The following is a 4918-nucleotide window of genomic DNA, read 5'->3' as shown; positions in this document are numbered from 1 at the left end:
AAGATACTACTACAAAATCCAAACTATGGCGTGCCAAACTTGCTTTATGAAAATTCAAACAATGTGACGAATCTCCCTCACTACTCTGTGGCGATGGTGAGACGTCGTTGGAGAAACGCGTCCAGAAACGCGTCCAGAATGCTTCCTCCCAACGACTGCTAAACTGCCATGATCTTCGTTCTCCAAATAGACCTAGACTACAGGGAATTTGTGCGGGACTTAATCGGTGCTAAACCGATAACATGCATGTAGACAAGGAATTCCATTAGGCCACTTCCACACAAACGAGTTTTTTCACGGTGCCTACAATTCCCATAAAATTTGTTGACATTCTATCCTACATCTGATCCACAAATTCATCTTGGCATACACTGACTAGCAATACGTGTTCTGTCTATACATATTCTACCGATTTTTTGACAGCATGCATTGTCCGTGTTAAAAACAAAACCACACCCTAAACTGTGGATGTGTATATTAATTGACAATATAGATGTGTCTGGTATATATCGAGGGATCGATACGAGGAGGACATGCTTCTCTAAATTAATGCTAGTGATGGTGTTACGTGTGGTAGCGTGGTGGGAGATGCTTGAATCAAAGCTAAGAGCATCTCCACTCAAGCGCCTGAAATAGTCGCCGGCGGGGTGCCAGCACTGCGTATGGACGATGCCGGCAGAGCATCCTCTATTTGATGATGATGTTCCCACACCGGCGTTCCTCATACGATATTTCCAATAGAAATTTAAATTTGGAATGACATTTAAAAATCGAAATTCATACAAAAGTTACTCGAATTTAAACCTAAATAAAACTTAGAATTAACTCTAATCTACTGGCCGTCGGTTGGGGCGCGCGACGGGCTTGCCTCGTCGTCGTTCTTCCCCTTTGCCGCCTGTGTCCGTGCCCACCTATCCGCCCTTGCTTTGCGCATCTGGCGGTGGAGCATGACGACCGGCGTCGCAGGAGCTTACCGGCGGTACTGTCCGCTCAGCGATGTCAGCCATCACCGAGACGCCTCGTTCTGGGCGAGCCTCGCTTGCTCGCGGGCAAACACCTCAGCGTGGCGATGAGCTCGATGAGCTTTTGTCGCTCCGCCGCTATGAAGAGGCGTCCCGCCTCCTCCGTGGCCGCTCGCTGGCGCGAGATCTCGACGGCGTGCTCGAGGTTCGTGTCGTTGAAGATCTCCCGCTCCTCCTCCTTCAACCTCCGGAAGCGCTGCGCGTTCAAGGATGCCAGGATCGCCGCATGCTCCGGGTCGGCGGGGGCTTGCGGCTGCGGCAGCTGCGGCTGCGATTGTGGTTGAGGCACTGCAGGCAGCGCGCGGCCGTTGTGGCCAAGCATGGAGTACGTTGTGCGGAGCTGGCGCGGCATTTTTGTGGTGGAGAGGAGAGGATGGCGCGGCGGCGCTGGTGCAGACGAGAGAGGATAGCGCGGCTACGGTGGTGGAGATGAGAGGATAGCGCCGTGGTGGTGGACGGCGTACGTACTAATAGGGGTGCCAACTACCCGCATTTACGGCGGCGGCGTAGGCGCGTGGGGGAGGCGGTCGACGCCGCGTGGCTAGTCGCCGTCCTCGTCGCCGCCTCGGTTTCCGCGAGGGAGACCATTAATGCTGACGACAAATCTTCCCGCGTTCATCTTCAACGCGAACCTGCACGACTATGGAAGAGAAAGAGTATTGGAAGGATAATGCTAGCTTCTGTGATTCTTCACAATATGATAGTCGAAGATGAAAAAGAGCAGGCTGCCATTCATATTGACTTGAATGAAAATCCGGGGGCTTCATTTGCTCTGCCTCCTGAAGTGAATGTTGGCAGTAATCTTTGTTTCGCTGATGTGCTGCGTAGAAAAGCTACTATCCGTGCTCGTCCACAACATACCCAGCTTAAAAATGATTTGATCGAGCATATTTGGCATAGGTTTCGAAATAGCAGTCATAATTAATCATGGTGGGATACTGATATCTGCATGTTCCTATTCCATTTTTGTTGTATCATTGAGGATAAACATGATATCTTACATGGATTTTTATTTCAGGACTGAGCAACGAGTGGTGATTGCTGCAGGTGGTGTTTGCAGGTATGCATTTTCTAATCCAACCTTGTTTTGTTTATCAACTAATTAAAGAGCACCCTACTGTATTGTTCAGTAAAATATAATGTATAGATGCTTATTTACGTTGTTTTTGTTTCCTTTTCCCATACAGTCTTGAAGTATATTGATGCAAATGGACGGTCGCTCCTTTCTACAAAGTTTCAGCTATGCTTTGTGACTTTCTGTGTGTGCTCTAGATCAAAACTAATGGCTTGTTCGCCTAAGATCATATTTGGTACTATGTTTGGTTGATGACTTCTGATAGACTCATGTAATGTTTAAGTGTCGATGTGATGGTGCTATGTTCCACCAGTTTGTTGCTTATCGTTTGTCTAGATCGAAATTAACGGCTCAGTTTGCCGAAGATCTTATTTGTTATGTAATGTTTAAATGTGGTCTGAATATTAATCAGTTTGTCTCGTCACATCCTGTTGGCATGAATGGCATATATATCTATAGTGTTTGAAATGACCACAAAGTTGCAGTTTACATTGGATGGATGGAGAGATCGGGCTTGACTAGTGACACCACATAGCATGTGAAAATGAGTAGGAGAAAGCACGCATAACTCTAGGCATGTTAATGCTAATAGGAGAAAAAACCTATAAGCACGTGAATTGAGCATATCACAAATGGGGAGGGTACTCTTCATTCATATAATATGAAAACACTTGTGCTTTCACGAGATCTGCTAAGATAATTACTAGAAATCCCATCCAACTATTTTATTTGGCTATGTTGTTGGATCTTAAATCGTAAATACGATAATTTGGAATATGAACAACATAGTTGAGATGAAAGAAAGCATTTAGTAGCAGGAAGCAGTGTAATCAGCAGGACATGGCTTCAGATCTTCAACATGAGATAGTTGGCAACTTCCTGCGAGTAGCTTCTCCGCAACATTGCCGGAGACAGCTAGATAACTAGCCACGGTCATGCTTTGCAATACTGGGATCTTTTTGACCTTGACAATCTTTCTGTGCAAATCTACACGGAGCATACAACATGGCTTGTCTGGAAAGAAGGTCTTCCGTCCAGGCTTTACGTTGCCCAGTGCAAAGTAGATGACATTGTCTTCATGTGGGCTAAGGAAGGGGTACATCGGTGCCATCTCCGGTGGCACATAATCCCCTTTGAACTCTTCCCCAGCCGACAGGCTCGCAAGCTTGAGCTCGTATTCCAGAGCCCAACTCATAGTATCTGCCATCAGCGTCCAGACCCTCACCTTGCAGTCGTCGAGATCGACGTGCTCCATGAAGCCGTCGATGGATACGAATTTGATCGAGTCCCCAACAGGTCCCATGGTTCGGAAGGCTTTCACCCGTGGTATTCCGTCTCTGTCGCCGCCCGAGCACATCTTGCACCCTGGAGGAAGGTCGAGGGAGCGGATGTCCACGCAATCGATGTCATCGGAGAGTACTTGGGTGCAGTCGCAGTACAGGATGCCGCAGAGGAGATCCACCCAGTAACCACGACCGCGAAACGAGAACACTTCTCGGGCCTCGAACACGCCATCGTCAGGGAGCCAATGGTCGGGGAAACTAGCCTTCTTGGGATGCCACGGCGAGGCGGAGCTGGATGTGGACAGAAACAAGAAGAGAACGTGCTGCTGATCAACGGTACCCGAGTCGACGAGGGCGTATGACCTGTCGCCGCCGTCGTCGTCACGGCGCACGATGAGGACAAGATTAGTAAAGATGGGAGGGCGAGAGTGGGGGCTGGAGGGGATCACGCGGAGCGAGCTGTCGATGGCGTCGTAGATGAGAAGGATATCCGCGGGATAAACATCAGGACAGGCAGATGCGATGAGAATCAGGTCCCTGTCGGCTGCATTGACGGAAGAGTAGTTGTGGCCGCCGTGGAGGGTCACAGAGGCCAGATCTGTATCGGGGAGATGTGATCGTAGCTCCATGGTCCGCACCATCGAATCGGCCTCGTCTTGATCTTCGAACCCGAAGGCGATCTTGGATTCAGAGGTGAGTGGATGGCCCTGGGGAATACCGTTGCCTGGCGGGTAGGTAGCGACACGGCGGGCCAACAGGAAGAAGGGAGGCGGCGAGGGAGGAGCCATGGCTGATGTTTGGTCTTGCGGATGTCCTCTAGTTTGAATATATAGTAGGGGATATAGATTGAGACGACGGTGGCGGAGGAGGAGGAGACAAAGAGGAAAACGATCAGAGATAATGAAGGGTTGGTGCTAATTTAAGGGTACTTAAAAGTCCTCAATTGATTGAGCAAATGCAGGAAGAAAATGATGTAGCTAGAGAAACATGAAGAATCAATAACTCAAAGTCCGCCAAGCAAGACAAGTTAATCTAGATGTTGTATGCTCGCCTTCCTCCATGTTTCACATGAACAGCATAGGGCGATAGGAGAACGGAGGTGGCGTTTTGGCTCATAGGAGCAAATGCTCCCATTATACAAAATAATTAAATAACAATTTTAAAAATGTCAAAAAATTCTGACATAATTTTTTTGGTGTACATCGTGACATTCTTTGTTAGTGCACAAGTTTTCATGGAGAAACAATATTTTATGTGGCGTGTATAAAAAAGACAAAAAAATGTCCTGTACGTAGTCGTGTTATAGCATCAAAAAATTTCTTTTTTACAGGAGCCACAAATTTTTTTAGTTTCTTTTGAAAACTTGTGCACGAGCATAAAATGTGTAGATGTACATGAAAAATTTTACTTTACAATTTTTTGACACTTCGAAATGTAGATTCACATAGTGGGAGCAAATGCTCCTATGAGCCAAAGTGAATATCCCTACAAACTAGCTGCTGTTATCTTAGACAACGATCGGCAGCTTAATGCATTGT

At 47.4% G+C, this 4918-nt stretch overlaps 1 long non-coding RNA gene across 1 annotated transcript; it reads left to right on the top strand.

Annotated features, from left to right (window-relative positions):
• The first annotated feature begins 1659 nt into the window (after positions 1-1659).
• LOC124700396 lies at positions 1660-2441 on the top strand. The gene is made up of 3 exons (XR_007001730.1): positions 1660-1952; positions 2041-2082; positions 2210-2441. It is a non-coding gene; the product is annotated as an uncharacterized LOC124700396 (long non-coding RNA).
• The last annotated feature ends 2477 nt before the right edge of the window (positions 2442-4918 follow it).

Source organism: Lolium rigidum, chromosome 3, assembly GCF_022539505.1.
Source record: "Lolium rigidum isolate FL_2022 chromosome 3, APGP_CSIRO_Lrig_0.1, whole genome shotgun sequence".
Classification (NCBI taxonomy): domain Eukaryota; kingdom Viridiplantae; phylum Streptophyta; class Magnoliopsida; order Poales; family Poaceae; genus Lolium; species Lolium rigidum.
Note: the sequence above shows the minus strand (reverse complement) of the source record. Positions and strands in the feature narration are given on the sequence as shown.